The sequence below is a fragment of the Phyllostomus hastatus genome, unplaced genomic scaffold (assembly GCF_019186645.2).
Source record: "Phyllostomus hastatus isolate PE091 unplaced genomic scaffold, TTU_PhHast_1.1 phas_scaffold_182, whole genome shotgun sequence".
Lineage (NCBI taxonomy): Eukaryota > Metazoa > Chordata > Mammalia > Chiroptera > Phyllostomidae > Phyllostomus > Phyllostomus hastatus.
In genome coordinates, this window is record NW_025334013.1 from 8,651,203 (window position 1) to 8,669,303 (window position 18,101).

The 18,101-nt window shown below is 55.0% G+C and overlaps 1 protein-coding gene across 5 annotated transcripts in view; it reads left to right on the top strand.

The window, feature by feature from the left end:
• Window positions 1-428: 428 nt before the first annotated feature.
• TMEM51 (transmembrane protein 51) overlaps window positions 429-18,101 on the top strand; it is a 50,362-nt gene continuing 32,689 nt past the window's right edge. For 2 of the 5 annotated variants that reach the window (XM_045859021.1, XM_045859017.1), the window contains exons 1-2: window positions 429-617; window positions 1,559-1,737. The gene's annotated coding sequence lies outside the window, so the exon portion shown is untranslated. Of the gene's footprint in view, window positions 618-723; window positions 1,120-1,501; window positions 1,738-18,101 lie in introns of those variants that run through there. The other 3 variants (XM_045859018.1, XM_045859020.1, XM_045859019.1) reach the window with 3 other exon arrangements.

The following is an 18,101-nucleotide window of genomic DNA, read 5'->3' on the forward strand; positions in this document are numbered from 1 at the left end:
TGTGGGTATGCACACCCACACGGAGACCATGTGTGCCCACGAGCTCAGCAGCTGGGAAGTGAACTTGGTTGCAATTCCACCTCTTTTTTTTTAAAGATTTTATTTAGTTATTATTTTTAGAGAGGGAATGGAGGGAGAAAGAGAGAGAGAGAGAAACATCAATGTGTGGTTGCTGGGGGTCATGGCCTGCAACCCAGGCATGTACCCTGACTGGGAGTTGAACCTGCAACGCTTTGGTTCGCAGCCCACGCTCAATCCACTGAGCTACGCCAGCCAGGGCCTGGGTGTCTTCATTTCTGTCCCGAGGTGGGTAGATTCCCAGCAGGAGGCGCCTTCTGTCCTCAGCTCCATCCTCTGACTCTCAGCCAGCCGCCCATTGGCTGTTCTAAGAGTCTGAACTTCAAAGGACTGGACACTCACCAGAGAAGGGGACCCTGGCCTGACCTCTCTTGGAATTCAAACAGGCTGAGGTGGAGAGAGGAGGCGGGCGACTTTCTCCCTCTCTTTAGAACCTAGATTTTCGCCGCTTTGGCTGAGACCAACCCACCTGGTTTGGACGCCAGGCCGGCGCGGTTCCAGAGCAAACCTCCAGGCAGGGGCCCGAGGCAGAGCGGCAGGTAAGAGGCGCCCCTTGTGGAGCTCGAGTTCACACTCCCCCCAGCCAGGCCTCGGGCAGCGGCGCGGGGCTCCGAGCGGAGGCGGGGCAGCCGCCCGCCGCCGCCGCCGGGTAGGCAGGAGGACAGCGATCGGCACTTCGTTGGGAAAGTTCTCTGCAAAGTTGGGAATGGGCCTCCGGCAGAGGAGACTCCCCGGCCTGCGCGCCCCAATCCCGTTCGCTGGCACCGGCACCCTAAATGGGTTCCGCCCTGGCGGAGGCCGGGGTGTGCGACCCTGAGGGCGTTCAGAGCGCTCGAGAGGGGGAGGGGAGCCGGGCGGAGGGGGCAGGAGCTGACTCGCTCTCCAAGCCTCCGCCCGTCAGTCACCTCGCAGGGCACAACCTTGGGCGGCGCAGGCGGGCCCCAGCTCCCCGAACCCCACTCCCGCCCCCACGAGCGAGAGAGGGAGGCAGCCGCCTCCCCAGGAAGAGCCAGGAAAAAAGCTGGCGCACCGAGCCGCCAGGTGAGTTTGGGGCCAGGTAAAGGAGCCAGGCGGACGGTCGCCGCGCAGTGTCTAAGCGCTGGAGCTCAGAGTGGAGCAAGGGGTGGGGGTGTCTCCCCCCTCCACTTAACCCACAAAGACCCGTCCCCCCACCCAACAGGCCCTGGAGCCCGTCCTTCTCCCCACCTCGGGACTGGTTATAACTGGGTTAGAGGGAGGACTCGGGCCCAGCGCTTCCCCACTCCCACCCCAGCACTCTCCCAGCCGACGCGAGGGAGTGGGCGCCCGCCCCAGGGCCTCCGAGTGGCGTGGCGCGGTGGGCTGGGAGGGAGGGTCGGCTGGTGGGCGGCGCCTCTCCCGGCTGGAGGCCTCTCCCCCTCGGCACCGCCCTCTGCCTCTCGCCGTCCCTTCCTCCTGCACGCCGGCGCTCAGAGGCCGCGCTTCCTGCGTCCCCATCCAGGTCCCCGAGAGAGAGGTGCGCCCTGTCCGTCACCGCCTCCCTTGACCGAGACTCTCCGGAACCCCCAGCCCCGGGATCCCAGCCCCCTGGAGGAGGCAGCCCGGGGTGGGGGGGGCGGGGTCGTGGAGCCCCCAGCCGCCCCACCGCCTGACAGAGACCGAGCTGGACTCGCCACCCGGGTGAGTCTGCGTCGCCGCCGCCGCCTCAGCGCTTCGAGGAGTGATTGTTGGTTCCCCAGGGAGGGAGTCAGGGGCAGTCTCGGTCTGTCCGTCCGTCCGAGAGCTTTCTGCCCCGGGTCGGGCGCCGGAAGGACTTCGCACTCGCACCCCCCAGGGCAGCGCCCTTCCAGCGCAGGACACCCTCGCCCCCAGGGCACCGCGCTGGGGCCAGCTGGCCTCTGCCAGGGGAAGGCAGCGGCCTCCAGGGCCCCCTGTTGGCGGGGGCTAGTGCCATCCAGGCGCCCGGCGGGTTTTGAACCCTTGGCCTCGACAAAGGGGCGCCTTCCCCCGGTGCTCAGAGCAGAATTTCCCGGTAGGTCCCTGGAAACCGCTTCGGTGCTGCCCACAAGCTCTCCCCCCTCCCGTCCCTTACTGCTTTCTGGAAACCGAGGCCTTTTTTTTGCGTGCGTGTATGTGTGGGTTGTGTGCTAGAAGCAACAGGGCGAGGGAGAGGGTGTGGGCAAAGTGGGGTGAAGCTCAGTTTCTTCACCGAAAACGCTGTCCAGTGCGGCCGATGACCTGCTGGGGTGAGGTGGGCACTCGTGCCGGGCACACAGCAAGTCCTTGGGACCCAAATCGCATCCGTAGTCTGTGCCCTGAACGGAGGTGTGCGGCCTCCGAGTGCCCCACCTGTTGAGAGCGGTGGTTAATTTCAGAAAGAAATCTTTCCTAACCGAGGGGCGAGGGAACTGTAAGCCTGGGTGTCCCTAGGTTTCCCTACCCCCGCCCGGGCACTCCCTGGCCGGAAACAGCCTTGGGGCACCTGTGCAGCGCACGCACTCACGGAAGAGCCGGTGTGACCTGTGCCAGGTCCTTCGAGCCACGCCGGTGGTCCCGGCGCTGGGAACCCAGGCCGAGGTGGGCGGGGCCGAAGGGGAGTGGGCGGGGCCGCAGCCGGCCCAGGCGGGCTGCAGGAGGGTGATTGCCCTATAGGGTGGCCCTGGCTTTTGCTTTTCCAAAGCTTCCTTAGTGAGAAGTCGGCTCTGGGACCTGTGAGCTACTTTGACCCTTTGGAGACTTGTCACATAGGGTTTCATCCTACATTGATAGGGCCAAACAGAAATGGGAGGGAGCCCCTTTCCCTCCAGATACCTCTCTACCGCTTGCCGGAGGCACCACTCACTCAGATTGGGAAGAAAGGCAGACGAGAGAGAAGGGAAGAGGCTGGCGGTGCCTCTGTTTCTCACGACTCCTGAGCTCACTGTGACTCCATGATTTCCAACCTCCCAGGGACGCATGGGGCCAGTGGGCCTCACACAGTTCCCAGCCTAGTGAGTAGTAAATGACGAGTGTCCCAGCGAGGTGGCGATAGAGCCAGGCCAACCAGGCCCAGGAGTTTCTCCATGACCCACGGTGGGCAGTCACTTCGCCTCTCTGAGCCTTGGTTTCTTCATCTGTAAAATGGGAATAGGACATCCATGCCTAGCACCCAGCAAGTACTCTGGGAAGTTATGTTACTAGGCTTGGAGGATAACAGAAGAAAGAAAATAACCCAGGCTGAAGCATGACAAGAAGACCTGCCAAGGCTCTGACTGGTGTGGCTCAGTGGGTTGGGGCGTCATCCTGCAAACTGTAAGGTCGCCGGTTCGATTCCCAGTCAGGGCACACGCCTGAGTGGCGGGCCAGGTCCCTGGTTGGAAGCGCGTGGGAGGTAACCGACTGATGTTTCACCCTCACATCAATGTTTCTCTCCCTCTCTTTCTCCCTCCCTCACCTTTTCTCTAAGAGTAAATAAAATCTTTTTAAAAAATTCCTGCTAAGGGAAGAATGTTAGACTGCTCACCCCACAGAGAGTTGGGATCACTCAGGGGAGGGGGACAGGGGGAAGGGTGTCTGAGCAGATGGAACAGCATAAGCAAAGGCATGGAGGTACGGAGGTCGTGGGGTGTGCTCAGGTAGTGACGAATGGGGAGGTAGAGGGAGTGCAGGGTCTGGAGTGAGCCGGGCTGGGTAGGCGAGGCCAGGTCACTGCACGTGGGACTTCGTCGTGTAGATACCCTGGAACCGTTCAACACACGCCAACTGGGTGCCTCCTGCGCCCCAGGTCGCGTTCTCAGTGCCCTGTGTGCACGCATCAAGGAAGATACACATTCCACTCAGGCTGTTTAAGCAGGGGAGTCATTGGGTCCTGTTGACGTGTCGGGAAGATAACTCCAGCTGCATGTTGGATGGAAGTTTGGAGAAGGCCGCTGGGAGAGAGAAGGCTGCCCTGCAGGTTGGAGGCAGTGGCGGTGACCAAGGGGGAGGGGACTGAAGCACCACGCAGGGGGCAGAAATTAACACGTGGTTTTACCACATGACCGCTGGTCAAGGGTAGACCACTACGCGCACTGCGCACGAGGCCCAAACTGCCAGCTTGTCTTCTGCCCGGGAGAGGCGGTGAGCCTCTGGCACCTTGGCAGGGCCACAGCCCCTCCAGCTGTGGCCCTCCGGCTCTCTGGCGGCAGAAGTCACGGGATCCAGGAGTTCCCCTGTCTGTGTGAGGACAGGCAGGGCTGGAGGCAGGGCTGGAGGCAGGGCTGGAGGCAGGGCTGGAGGCGGAGCCAGCAGCCTGTGTGCTGCTGGCATTGGCTCTGGGCAGCCCACTTTGTGGGGGGTTCCTGTCTTACTAAGGGCATAGTTCTGGTAAACGTTCTTCCCTCCCTCAGCGGGGCTGACGATAAACCCTCAAAACTCTCCGGCTGGAAGAGACCGGAGCGTGAGGAGCCTCGGCTCTGAGCTTCTCTTTCCCCGGCTCCAAATGAAGGTAGAATTCGAGGGACTGAGAAGAGTCTTCTCCCTACGTGCCCGGAATGTTCCAGAAGCCCAGCCGCCTTCTGATGGGGGGCGTGGTGAAGGGTCTGCTCTGGATACTGGCTTTTGCTTTCACTTTCATCGTGTCGGCTCTGCAGCCTGGAGGAGTCCTCGCCATCGACGGCTGTGAGAGTGTACTTCTTCATGCTGTGTCTCCCTTGGCTCGGCGGCGGGCCACTCACGGTCCAGCCACGCACGCAGGCCCAGCACCCAGCCTTCCTGCCCCTTCTAAGGTCCTCCGCATTATCCCAGGAGGCCTGGCTGCCTTCGGGCCAGAGACTTGTTTGGGGCCCCCGTTCAGTCCGGGTGGTTGTCAACATCTCAGCCTTGCTGGCCCCTTCCTAGAGCCTTGCTCCTCCCCAGCCTGGAAGGGCGGCCTGGCTTCGCCTGGCAGTGTTTCCTTCCTCCCTTCTCCCGAGCTGAGCCTTGGCACACTGGCTGCCCCTCCTGGGAGCTCCGGCTCCCCAAAGAAACAGGTCACTTGTGTGGTGTTGCCTGCTTCAGGCCAGACTGCCCTGCCTCTCCTGGGGCAGCCCCGAGACACAAGCCTCGGAGACTCTGCTCTCCCAGGGTCTCCACAGAGGCCTCAGGCTGGTTCTCCACTCCCCCCTGCCCTCCCAGTGCCAGCGGTTGCTGGGTTGGCCCTGCCTCCTGTTCAGTGTTGTTTGCTTGGTCCGAGCAGCCGAGAGTCTCCTCATTCTCCCTTGCCCCAGATTTGTCTGAATTAGCAGCTCTTAAACCTGAATGCCGGCCCCTTTAGCTCTTAGTGGGCGGAGCCAGAAAGGGACCTTCGCCATCAAGACGTTCAGTCTGCTTACTTGAAACATGGGGAAACCGAGGCCCAGGGCTTGCCTGAGATCCGAGCCAGGACCAGACCCCAGGCTCCCCCATTCTGTCTTGAGTGATTTTGAGGATGATTCTTGGAACAAGAAAACAAAAACCCAGGGCGTTCTCCCCCTCCAAGAGCCCCTTGCTCCGCCTGCACGCCACACCACCAGGGGCCTCGGAGGCACCCACAGTACACATCGGGAAGGAGTAGATGCTGAGGCCCCTGGAAGAAGAGGGGTACACGTGGAGTAGACTGCATATCTGGGCGTTTTCCGTTTCTGGCCGTTCAGACTGGCATTCCCCCCAGGGGGGTGGGTTGGGGGGTGGGTAAGCTTGCAATGAAACTCACGTGCCACCCTCTAACCCTACTTCCTGATGCGCCTCTGACGGACAGGCTGTAAAGTTGTTTGCGCCCCTAGATTACAAAAGACGTTCACATCCACGGTAGAAAACTCGGGAGGAAGCCATCACAACAGGCCGGCAGCCCCTGTTGACGTGTGGGGTTTTGTTTGCTTGTTTGCTCGCCCTGATGTGTCATGCATCCCGGTTTTCCAGTCCGTGGCCGGGACGTGTGTTTTCCCTGGGTGACAGTTTCTCACGCCGGATCCAGCCTGCCGGTCTCATCTGTGCCTCCCATCTGACGGCTGGAAGGTATTCAGGCCAGCTGTTTGTGCTGGCTCCCTCAGAGCTCTCTCGTGGCCAGAATCCTGTAAAGCTATGCAAATTATCCACCGCCGCGGGGATTTAGGAAGCCATGGGTTCTTGGAAAAGGGCTGTGTGGGTAAAATCTAAAGCAAAACTGGTTCTCAGGGAGCCTCTTAGCGTTGGTGGAGGTCAGCCCCTGGGGTGGGATGGGCATGACCCAGAGATTACGCAGACGGAGGAAGAACGCATTGTTTTTTTCTGAGTTTTTGCTATGTTGTTTTTTTTTAAGATTTTATTTACTTATTTTTAGACAGAGGGGAAGGGTGGAGGAGAGAAACATCCATGTGTGGTTGCCTCTCACACACCCCCTACTGGGGACCGACCTGCAACCCAGGCATGTGCCCTGACTGGGAATCGAACCAGCGACCCTTGGTTCGCAGGCCAGCACTCAGTCCCCTGAGCCCCACCAGCTGGGGTGCTATGTGGTATTAACCCAGTCCAGTATGCTCACCCAGTTGTCTTCATCCCTTGCCTAAAATCCCCCCGGGGTTAGGCATTGGGGGTCCAGTGTGGATCACTGGAAAAATCAGTGTGTGACTCACTCATCTGCAAACCCTGCCTCTTAGAGAACAGGCGTTTCAGTGGTGACGCCTGGCAGAGAATTTGTTACCTGCTTAGGTGGTGAGGTCAGTCACCACCCCTTGGGGACAGGGTCTCCTGGCATCTCTCATCCCCTAATGGGTCCCAGCTTGGTTCATGCCATGTATAAATTGTCCACACTAGAAGCAGTCTGGGAGGTTTCCTGAGCTAATGTTTACAGACCGGGGGCAGTGACTTCCTGGTGAGTTTTTAAATCAGTTCCGGTAAGTGGCCTTCCCCTGGCTTTCTGCAAGTGAAACAGAGGAAAGCAGACTTGAATACAAAGGGCATTTTCTGCCCTGGGAGGAGAACGCTAGTAAAACTGTCATCTCAGCCCTGACCGGTGTTGCCCAGTGGGTTGAGGGCCGTCCCATCGTAAACCAACAGGCGGCCGGTTCGATTCCCAGTCAGGGCACATATGCCTGGGTAATAGGCCAGCTGCCCAGATGGGGGCATGTGAGAGGCAGCCAGTCAATGTCTCTCACACATTGATGTTTCTTTCCCTCTCCTTCTCCCTCCCTCCCGCTCTCTCTAAAAATAAATAAAATCTCTAAAAAGAAAAACCTGTCATCTCAGTTGTGTGTCTGTGGCTCTGCACCAGTGACCAGATAAATACAGGGGTGGGCAAAAGTAGCTTTCCAGTCAGGAGTACGTGAAACAGAGTTCATTCTTGGATTGTTATTAATTCTTGTATCATAATTTGTTTTTTTAATATAAAGATTTTATTTATTTATTTTTAGAGAGGGAAGGGAGGGAGAAAGAGAGAGAGAGAGAAACACCAATGTGCGGTTGCTGGGGGCCGTGGCCTGCAACCCAGGTATGTGGCCTGACTGGGAATCGAACCTGCGACACTTTGGTTCGCAGCCCGCGCTCAATCCACTGAGCTACGCCAGCCAGGGCTTGTATCATAATTTGCATTACAACCGTAAACAAACTTTTGCCCACCCCTGTATATCTCTAACAGTGTGGTAGGAACCTTAAGTGGCACTGTTCCGTTCCCCTGGTTTCTATTCTGTGATCCTGGGGAACTTGGGGGTTCCTCGGACGGGCCCCGGAAGCATGGGAGGGTTTGCAGAGGCAGGGCCAGCTGGAAGGACGCTCTGCTCACAGACGTTCCAGATGTCGGGGGTGTGAAAGATCTTTTTAAGAAGAATCTGCGCGTTAGAAACAGAGCAGTGAGTTGGAAACCGCCGCTAGTCTAGACGTCTCAATTCGTAGAAGCAGCAACGGGGGCCAGAAAACAGAGGCCAGGTCCTGTGCGGGGCAGGTGGGCTCCCAGACTTCCCAACGACGAGGGTCTCCAAAGGTAGGCCCTTGACGCCTCTCCCAAAGAGGCTGTAAAGTCCGTGTCGGACAGAGAGCTGTGGGGCCGCACCGCGTGCTCACCGTGCAGCCAGCGCCCCCTGCGGGCTACACCGGTACGTGCCCCAGGAATGAACGTTTGTCAGAGAGCCCGTGACTTCCGTGCCAGCAGCCCGGTTTACATTGCCACAGTGCACTGAACATTCCTGTGTTCCATGCCAGCATTTAAAGCCCATCGTAGGGCTAGAAAGCCCGTTTTGGCATCTCTTCTTCCTTTTTTCTTGTAATGTCCCCAGAGCCTCACTCATGGAAGCATCCTGGAGGCAAGGGGCTCACGCTCCCCCAGCAAGTCCCAGCGGGTCTGGGTTGAGCAGAATGCAAGTGCCTTTTAGGAAGACCGTGGATTCATAGGGTACACAGTTCTGGGTGTCTCCAGAAGCTGTTTCCTCTGTTCCTGATGTAGAACCAGGCGGTCCTAATTCCTGGTGGATTTTCGTCTTTGCCACTTGGTCTCTTTATATCTGGTCTGATGGGGGGGCGGGGGGGGGCAGTAGAGAGAGAGAGAGAAAGAAGAAGTTACCAGTACTTACTTCTGCCTTGTCCTGCATGTCCCCACACCCACTGACCAAGCTCGTGTTCGTCAGGGTGTGGGCGTGCTTTGTTGATACTTGGGACAGGGGGAGGCAGGATGTGATAAAACAGAAAACACACTCTCAGACCCCAAGTATTACAGCTGTATTAGCTGCCGTACGCAGGGTAGCAGTTATGTAACTGCTACCTTTGGGTAGGGTAACTGTTTTTTGGGTAACTGTTGCCTTTGGGTAACTGTTTTCAAACCGTGACACATGCAAATTATCTCTGTCGGCGAAGGCATCTCGGGCTGTCCACAGGCTGCCACTCTAAACAAATGCGCTCGCACGAACTGTGTGCTGGATGCTGAGCCCAAGGTGAACTACAGGGGGCCAGCTTCTGCCATAGGTGGGCGGGCTGTCCTGGGCGGAGACTGCCGTGAAGGGGCCTTGAGGGTGCAGCTGACTGTGATGAGGAAGCCTTGGAGCCTGAAGGAGGAGGCGTGACTCACACTTGGAGGGTCAAGGAAGGGTTATCCGAAAGAGTGAGGTCTGAGCTGAAATCTCAGGTGGGCAGCAGAAGAGGGTGCCCGTGGCAGGGGCAGCAGCCTGTGCCAAGGCCCAGCGGTGGAGTGGAGCCTAATTCACGGGCTGATATTAGAGGCGAAGGGCAGGGGTGAGGAAAGCCATTGATATAATTTATCCTTAAAAGTTACTTGGACCTGGCTGGCATAGCTCAGTGGATTGAGCGCGGGCTGTGAACCAAAGTGTTGCAGGTTCGATTCCCAGCCAGGGCACATGCCTGGGTTGCAGGCCATGGCCCCCAGCAACCACACATTGATGTTTCTCTCTCTCTCTTTCTCCCTCCCTTCCCTCTCTAAAAATAAATAAATAAAATCTTAAAAAAAAAGTTACTTGGGGAGTGAGATTCATTCATTCCAGCGATAGTAACTGAGTTCTCTCTACAGGCCTGGTGTGCTGGGTTTGGGGGAAGGAGTCCTAAATGGAGACATAGTCCTGCTGTCCCGGAGCTTACACCCCACTGGGCGGGAGGAGGGGTCAGTAAATTAGGAAACCAACATGGAGTATAACAAGCCAATAGCCATACCACGCACTGAGCGAAAATCTTTGCCTCTTCCCCACTGCCTATGGGATTGAGTGTAGGCCAAGTTCTTAGCTTTCAAAGCTCTGAAGACTGGACTTTTTAATCAGCTTAACAATAACCCACAACCTTCGGACCCACTCAGAGATGGGACTTTTTCGAGGTCAGACTCAGTTTACCTTTGCAGACCCACCCCTGCTGCCCCCACCCCTAGCCCCGCCCAATGCCGTGGTCACCAGGGACCAGGAACCATTTCCTGCCTCCACCTCGCTCCCCACCACCCATGTGCCGTGCACTTGCCTGGCTTTCCTCCTTCTGTTCCTTCTGCCTTTCTGCCCAGACTGTTCCGTGTCCTTGTCAAAACTTTTTAAAAAATCTAACTTTTAATTTTGAAATAAATGTGCCTTTATAGAAAAGTCACAAAAATAGTGCGGAGACCCGTCACTAAGAAATTCACAGACTTTCTCCGAATTTCACCTGTTTTCTCGCTGCTCCGGGATCCGATCCAAGACCCCACATTGCCTTCAGGTGTGACGCCTTCTCCGTCTCAGCTGGTCTGTGACAGTGTCTCAGCCTGTCCTTGAATTCCGTGACCTTGAGAGTTTTGAAGAGGACCGGTCAGGACTGTGTAGAGTGCCCCCCAGTGTGGCCTGGTCTGGGGTGTCCCCTCATGCTCAGACGCCGTGGGGTCTGGGTGTCAGGGAAGAGCCCTGCAGAGGTGCAGTGTCCTCGCTGCCTCATGTCGGATGCACGTGACGTCAGCATGACTTCTTGGTGACGTTAGCCTCGGTCACTGGGGCCGAGCAGCGTCTGCCAGCACTCTCCACTGCAAAGACTCTAGAACCCCTTTTAGGGAGGGGCGTTCAAAGCACATCAGGAAAAGGTAAAATTATAAAAGAAAGTATTGCAAATGACTGATAAATTTAAAAACTCAGAGCAAACTTAGAGCTAAGTTTTGCTTAGAGCAAAACTTAGAGCTTAGATACATTGGAGCAGTCTTTGCAACACACGGTGGACAAGTGGCTGTTTCCTGAGCACAGAGGAGAGGTTTTCCAATCAGCGCGGAGAGGCTGAGGGCCCTAGTGGGCGGCGGGGGGGGGGGGGCGGGGGGGTGGAAACAGGGCAAAGAAGCAACGCCGTCAGCCAATAAACACATGGGGGGGGGCGGGGTGCGGGACAAAGAAATGACATTCGACCTCGTTGTATTAAAAAAATGCCAAATAAAACAATACCGGTTTTCACCTGGAATTTTTTTTTAAGATTTTTTTATTTGTTTATTTTTAGAGGGGAAGGGAGGGAGATAGACAGAGAGAGAGAGAAACATCAATGTGCGGTTGCTGGGGGTTATGGCCTGCAACCCAGGCATGTACCCTGTCTGGGAATTGAACCTGGGACACTTTGGTTCCCAGTCTGCGCTCAATCCACTGAGCTACGCCAGCCAGGGCTTTTTCACCTGGCATTTTAAATGTTTGGAAAAGCTGTAAAGTTTTAAGTTAAGAAAGAATGCTAATGTTGGGATGAGGTGCCTGTAGGAGCTCACGGTAGGAGTGTGAACGGGACGGTCTGCAAGTGCACATACACCACAAAAGTCGCTTGAAAAACCGCAGCAGTTTCAGTAACAGGTATTTATGCGGAGGAAACACGATTACGTAAGGAGTTAGCGTCAATACTGTTATTTTTGCTTAACAGCAGTAACATAGAGACCAACTATGTGTCCATCAGGAGAGGATTGATTATATAAATGATGGGGCCTCCACATCCTAGAATATTCCTCAACCGCTAAAAAAATATGGTTTTGATGAATACTGATGATGTGGAAAATGGTTCATTATACAACAGAAACTTTAAGATTAGGTCACAAAACCGTATTGCAGTAAGATCTCATTTTTGTAAAAAAAGTTATGTTTGCTTACAAAATACATGTGGAAGTCTGTGCAGCAGAGATGTTACCTGTAGTTGTGGGTGGCAGGGTAACTCGATGATCTTCAATTTTTCTGTTACTCTAGATTTATGAATTTTTGTTACTACACAAGTATTGTCTTTACCATAGGATGAAATCTTTTATTTTCTTAAATGAATATTGTTTACATTGCGGGTCCCCCAGGACTTAACTACAAGGCGAGTTGCTTTGTGAACTGTGGAAGGTTTTGAAACTAGTCCAGGTGGTTCCTTTACGATTTTAACTTTGCGGCTCCCTGCCTGGACTTGGGAAGCTGAGACAGGAGCAAAGCAGAGCCACCTGCATCCGTGAAAAACAGCTTGTTAGGGCTGAATGTCTGCCTCCTTCAAACTCCCCTGTCGGAGTCCTCACCCCCAGTGTAAAGTACCAGGCGGGGTCTTTGCGAGGTGATTAGCTTTAGATGATTAGGTTTAGATTCAGTCCGGGAGTGAGACAGTCCTAATGGGATTAGTGCCCTTCAAAGGAGAGGAGGAGAGATCACCAAGGAAAGGTCGTTTGAGGACACAGTGAGAAGAGAGCCACCAGCGAGCCAGGGAGCTGGCTCTCCCCCGGACACCGAATCCGCCGGCACCTGGACCTTGAGCTCCCGGCCTCCAGAGCCAGGAGAAATAAATGTCTATTGTCTAAGCCCCTCCTAAGCCGTCTCGGGTGTTTTGCTATAGCAACCTGAGAGAAGATACCACTCTCTCAGCATTATGAATGTATATGTTTAATTAGAGAATATATATGTATATTAATTTACAAACTGTAAAATTCACCCTTTTTCATGTGCCATTCTGTGAGTTTGACAAACACAGGCAATTTTGTGATCGCCACCATGATCAAGGCACAGAAAGGCTGCATCCGCCCCCCGAGTTCCTTCCTGGTCCCCCTGGGTGGTCGACCCCTCCCCCACCCCTGTCCCTTGCAACCCCTGATGTTTGCTGTCCATTCAGCTTTGCCTTTCCCAGGATGTCCTGTAAATGGAAACATACAGCGTGAGGCCGTTTCGAGCCTGGCTTCCTTGACTCCTCCTCCTGCACCTGAGGTCCCCCGAGTGGTGTTTGACGCCACGGTACGAGGTGCCACTCTGTGCTTACCCCTTCACCGGCCGCAGGGCACCTGGGGGGTTTCTGGTTTCGGCAAAGACACTGTAAACGTTTGTGTTTGGGTTTTAGGATGGACCTAAGTGTTTCCTGCCTCAGGGAGAGACACCGGGGAGTGGGCTTTCTGGGTTTGTATGGAGTATCTATGTTTGTCTTGCTGTAAAATGGCCACGTGCAGAAAGTTTCACTCCGATGACCCAGGGAGGGGCGGGCGGAAGACATGGACTCTCGCTGAGCCCCTTGCACGGAGCCAGGAGCTTCACACGAATGGCCTCGCGGACTCCTTCCTCTCTGCGGCACAGGAAGTGTCAGGCTCGGTCCCCCTACAGACGACCCACGGGAAGGGCAATTCGCGGGACTGGACCGAAGTCATGCAGAGCTGCTCTCTTTGAATTTTTTTTTTGGGGGGGGTACATGCAGGGGGACTGTTTAGCCTCCACTGCGTGTCCTCCCCTCTACCCACCCCTGCCTTGTCCTAGCATTTACGTGACTTTACGACCTGCAGCCTCGCTGGGAGTCGATTTGCCCGTGTGCGCCCCCTGCCGGTCCATCACAAGACTCGGCCAGTTCCTGCTCCCGGCGCCGAGGCTGCTGGGTAGAGACCTAATGGGAGATGCACAGCACCCTCCCCGTCAGCTGGGAACTTGAATGACCTACCTCGAACACAGAGTGGAAACGACTTGCCATCTTCCCTTGAGCGATGCTTTGGCTTCCCCAGCTGATGTGGGTTCCAGTCTCTGGGCAGTGAGCTGACCTCTGCCCGACTCTGGCCTCCCCCTTCCCCGCGCCACAGGACTGGAAGCAACGATGGATTTACGTAGAGTTCTTTACTCAGATAACTTTTTATTAACTCTTCTCGTTTAATTAGAAAATTAGTTGTATTAGAAACTATTCTACACATGGTAAAAAAAAAAACAAAAACAATGGAAAAGGATGTGCAATGGAAAAGATACATTTCCCTCTCACTGCCGACGCCCCTCCCCCACCCCGCAACTCTTGTTCTCGGAGGTCACCACGCTTCCAGAAATTTTCGACGCAGCAAACTGAGGCTTCTAAGTGCCGCTCTGAACTGTTCTCCTGATGATCAAAGCAATAAAATATTGCAGTCGTCAGGATCATTATGGAATTGTTGGGTAGTTTTAAGCTCATGATAACTCATACCAGGGCCCCCAGATTGCCTTTAAGGACCCACAAGCACCTGAAGTTTGAGCAGACCTTCTGTCTCTGCAGTGTTCTGTGGGGCGTTAGTAGCTTTCATCAGATTCTCAAAGGGGTCCATGCAAAAATAAAAAGGGAGGCAGGCAGGCCAGTCATGATTCATTGGTATGAGCAGAGCAACCTTGTACAGATAAATGGCAGAGATAAACGTGTAATTAGCTGGGGGTACAAGTTCTGAATTTAAGGATCACTGGTCCTCAGTCTTGAGGTTGGAGGCGGAGGGAGCCGTGGACTGAGCGGTGCCCTCTGGGGCCATGGAACCGGGCCTGGCTGAGCCAGCGGAGGCGGAGTTAACGGTGCTCTTCGGCCGAGGGTGTTTGTGCCGACTCATCGCGTGTTGGAAATGTGCTGGCAGCTCTAGAACACATGTGTGCTCCTGCCGGGGACGAGGCTGCCCAGTTCCTGGGAACTTCTCACGGTCAGGAGCAGACAAATCTGTTTTTACAAGAAGGTTTCGGGCTGAAAACACTGAAAAAGAGTTTAGGGAAATTCCTGGGAGGCAGAGACATATCCGGCGAGTGACGAAAGCCCTGGGTGTGTGGGGAAGTGTCCCTGATGGGGTCAGTGTTCTTGGAATTGGGGGCAGGACGCCCAAGCCTTCCCATCACCCTTGTCTTGGGGTGGTCTCAACAGAGGCAGTCCTGGCCTGGCTGGTGAGAGGGTCTGTCCTTACAAGTTATTTACAGTATTAGTTTACATTTCCATCACAATTGTGGCAGGCACTATTCTAGGCATTGTGCATCTGTTAACTCATAGATACTCAAAACAGTTCTGTGACTTGGGGAAACTGAGTCAGGTGTATGCTAACGACTGTGCAAACACCACCACACCCTCCCTACTCCATCTCCAGGGCTTAAGAGACTCAGGTCACAATTGCAGTTTAAAGTGTTGGGTGGGGAAGGTAGGGTCTTTGTCCCACACGGTCTGGGGCCCAGGCTTCTTTCATCCTGAGCGAAGAACACCATCCACAGCCACTGAGTGGTGGTGCTAGGATTTGAACCCGGGCAGCCTGTTTCAGAGTCTGTATTCTTCACCACCATGCCGTGGTGGGTGAGACACAGGAGTGCTGGCTTTTAGCACAATTTACCTGGTAGGTAACCTCAGAACTGGAAGCAGGGAGGTAACCTGGGATTCCGGAGCACATTTGCTCCTCATTGCCAAGGAATCGAGCTCATCCTTCTGCAGACGGAGCTGGGCAAATCTAACAGACGTTCGACTTTGTCTTCAGCACATAAAAGGGAAGGACTTTCTCCCCGGAAGTCTGCACCCGAAATAAATGTGCATCAGCGACGCTGCTGCCCAGGCCTCGTGTCTTCCTCCCACGAGGAGCGCCCCTCCAAAGTTGCTGCTTACTGTGGGGAGGGGTTTGGCTCCGTGTCAGAGCCCTGATTCAAACGTTCTTCATCGGTGGAAGTGTCTTCTTGGGGAAATCATCCACAGGTCCCATGCCAGGGCCAGGAAATACACTACGGGACATCCACGCAGGGGGGACCACGTGGCTATTAAAAATGGCGGTGATGGGGAAGACGTGGAGAGACGGAGAAAACGATGCCGATCTGTGAGTGCAAAAAGAGAAATGACAACGCTGGCCCATGTTAACGTTTTAAAAAGACACAAGGAACTAAAAAATGTGGATATTTACCACTTCCAAGTTTCTAGATTTCCTAGGGGGAAACATGTGACACTTGGTGTTAAAGGTCAGATCTGAGGTCAAGTGCTGGCTCTCATGGCCTCGCCGACTTGGGCCAGTGATTAATTTCTCCAAATGGGGAGAATACTTCTAAGGTTTTGTGAGGATTCAGCCCTGGCTGGCGTGGCTCAGTGGTTTGAGCTACAGCCTGCGAACCAAGGGGTCACCAGTTCAGTTCCCAGTCGGGGCACAGGCCTACGTGGTGGGCCAGGTCCCCAGTGTGGGCCACAACAGGCAACCACACATCCATGTTTTTCTCCCTCTCTTTCTCCCTCCCTTCCCCTCTGTCTAAAAATAAAAATAAATTTAAAAATGTTTTAAAAAAGACTTTGTGAGGATTCAATGAGCTTCGTGTAAAAAGTACTTAGACACAGTAAATGTTCAGTACATTTTGAGGTGCTGTTACTATCATGATTTAAAGAATCTTTCCGTGCTGACAAGCCACTCCAAATCCAAACCGCTTCCGGTGGCCCGTGGGGCTTTATGTTGGGAGGCCTGGAGTTGGGGACTCCAGTGTCCACCCCCCTCCCTCCCTTCAGGGCAGGGAAGAGTTGAGTGAGTAGGAACCTGCTTTTCTTTGTAGACCGAGGGGTGCTCTGGCTGATGTCTCGTTTCTGTCCTCTGCACAAAGAAATAACCCGGTGTCCCGGGCATAATGGTGATCGGTTAAAAGTGTGGGTTCTGGAGTCTGACGGCCTGGGTCCCTATCTATGGGGGGGGGGCACAGGGTGGGGTGGAGAATGACGATGACAATGCGGCCGCAGGGCTGGGGTGAGGAGGAAAGGACCCTGTGTCATGCTGCCTCGGCGTGCCGTCTCAGTAAACGCTAGTTGTCCCGGACCTAACGTCTGGCCTCAGAAATTCACGTGCCATGGAATCAGCCATTTAAAGGTGAACAGCCCGGTGGTGTGCAGTACGTACGTCCACAGGGTTGTGCGGCCGCCACTTCTGTTCAGTTCCGAACCCTCGTCAGCGCCCCGCCCCAGAAGACCTCATGTCCGTTCTCAGTCGCCCCCTCCCCACCCTCCTGTCCCCCCCGCCCCACCGCCGGCAGCTTCTACTCTGCTTTCGGGGTGTTTTAGATAAATGGAGTCATGCAATATGTGACCTTTTGTGGGCAGTTTCTGGATAATTGAATTTTTTTTAATGATGTTAACCATTTCCAAGTGTGCTGTTCCGTGGCCTTCAGTACACCCATGGTGTTGTGTGACCGCCATGCCTCTGCCCAGAACTTCTGCGTCATCCCCGACGAAAGGGGAGGACGGCTTTTCGAAGGCCCGCGTGAGCGGGTCTGACACGTCAGCACGTCTCAGCAGCTCCTGGAGGGGGGGCTTGTGGGAGCAGGTCACTGGACGCTGCCCCGGAATTTCTGATTCAGGAGGCCTGGGGCAAGGCCTGAGAATCTGCATTCCTCACTAGCCCCCAGCGATGCAGGTGCTGTCCGTGGGGGAACACTGCTGGGGAACCTCGGCCTTGGATGGACAGGTCTGCAGGGGACACAGACGATAGTCTCACTCGGGGTGAACCAGGGAGCCGGAGCCGCAGTGACCTGTGGGATAAGGGACTCACTGTAAGAATCAGGTCTTACACGATGACAGGGGTCGGGGGTAAAGGTGAAGGAGAAAGGGGGTCCAAGGGACCAGAGACCACGTCCACCTGGGAAGCCAGGAGGTCCGGCCCCCAAAGCAGTACCTCAGGGGGGTTAGTGAGGGCGTTAATGGGCAGCCATTGCCCGGCGGGTGCCCAGCCCAGTGTCTGGTGGCGGGGCCTGGGGACAGTGTTGGTCGCTGGATTTTGAACACACTTTCTGGTTGATTGAGATAGCCAGCCCCGTGTGGAACTCCTGGCACGTGGGGCAGAAAGTGGGCTCTGGGGCCAGATAGGCATGGGTTAGAATTCTGGTCTCGTGCTTAGTAGCTTTATGATCCTGGGCAAGCAACTTAGCCTTGCTGGTTTGATGCTGCTTACTCATCTGTAAAATGGACACAACACCTCCCTTCCCCACAGAGAGTTGCGGGGCCTCAGTGACACGGTGTGTACCAGCCTTCGGGCCCAGAATATCGTGGTGCTTCATACAGTGAATAGTCGCAGGTAGACACGTCTTAGGGGGGATGTCCTGTGCACCCTAAGTCCGGTCTTTCTTCTTAGGAATCTGGGCCTCGCCCTGACTGTATTCTTACACGGACCACTTTCAAAACAGCGTGAAAATTAGCCTCGCTTTTCCTGAGTCTCGGTTCTCACCCCGGGCGTCAGTTCGTATCAATATCAGTTGCTTATTTCTTCTGTAGGCAAAGATCACAAATTCCACGTTAAGAAAAAAATTATTCAGTCAACACCATTCCACTCCCAGCCCTGCTGTATCTCAAAACTCTCTTTCTAAAACCTGGGATCCTTGAGGGTTTTGCCACACGCCAGACATTGCCGTTAACGGACTTTTCTTCGGTGTCTGTCGTTTTGACACTCGGTGGGCTGTGGTGGTCTCCGTGGTAGAGCA